Genomic DNA, 1,011 nt, shown 5'->3' on the forward strand with positions numbered 1-1,011 from the left:
AAAATAAAATTCTGTTGCTTGCTCTCAAAAGTTTACACATACATAACACACATATAACCATGCTATATACAACATATGTATATACATACACCCTTACATATAAATACATATAATATTAATCACTGTCCATCTTACTGAAGATTATGAGTAATCTTACTGAAATCTTGGGAAGTTAACAATGTAATGAAATTTGGGGCATTTAAAAAAAATGGAAAGGATATCCACCCAGTCCTAGGAGATAATGCATTTCAGAATGAAGCAGCTCTGTATATTTAATATTCACTACAATATAATACAGTGCCCTGTGCTTGTTCCATTTTGAAAGGAAGCTACAAGTATTAACCCAAATTTCAGACAAGATTGATTATTCACAGATGTTCACCTATTTTTGAAGTATATTCCTACTCCATGGAACTTCACATCTAAAGAAAGTAGATTCTTCCTGCCCTATTTATGACTAAAATACTTACTCTTCAACATTGGAAAAATAAATGCATACCCCTAACCACACAATGGTTTTAAGGGCTGATATTAGCAATTAACAAACAAATTGCTTATCACCATAGATTAGCTAATGGGCAATAATAATGAAATATGGTCACAATTCATTGCCAAATTATGATCATTTGATTGTAGGGATGCTGCAACGGTCGTAAGTGTGAGAACTGGTCATAAATCTCTTCTTTCAGTGCTGTAGTAACTTTAAACAGTTGTTAAACAAATGGCTGTAGGTCAAGGACTACCTCTATATATTTATATCTGTATATTTTTCTTATTATTATTTCTATAGATATATTTCTTCAGAACTTTATGTAGTATTTTCTTCTTCTTTTTGTGTTTAATTAATAAAAGCATAAATAAATTCACTTCAAGTGTTGCTACATGGCTCTCTTCTGAAGACATTTCTTTTTGAACCTGTGCAAAATGAACTGCTGCAGAGTGTTAAAGAAATTGTGCAGCAGTGTTGGAGACACTGATACAAACTGTTGTCTTTTATATAAATATAAATAT

This window comes from Protobothrops mucrosquamatus, unplaced genomic scaffold (genome assembly GCF_001527695.2).
Source record: "Protobothrops mucrosquamatus isolate PMUCROS unplaced genomic scaffold, P.Mucros_1.0 scaffold2044, whole genome shotgun sequence".
NCBI lineage: Eukaryota > Metazoa > Chordata > Lepidosauria > Squamata > Viperidae > Protobothrops > Protobothrops mucrosquamatus.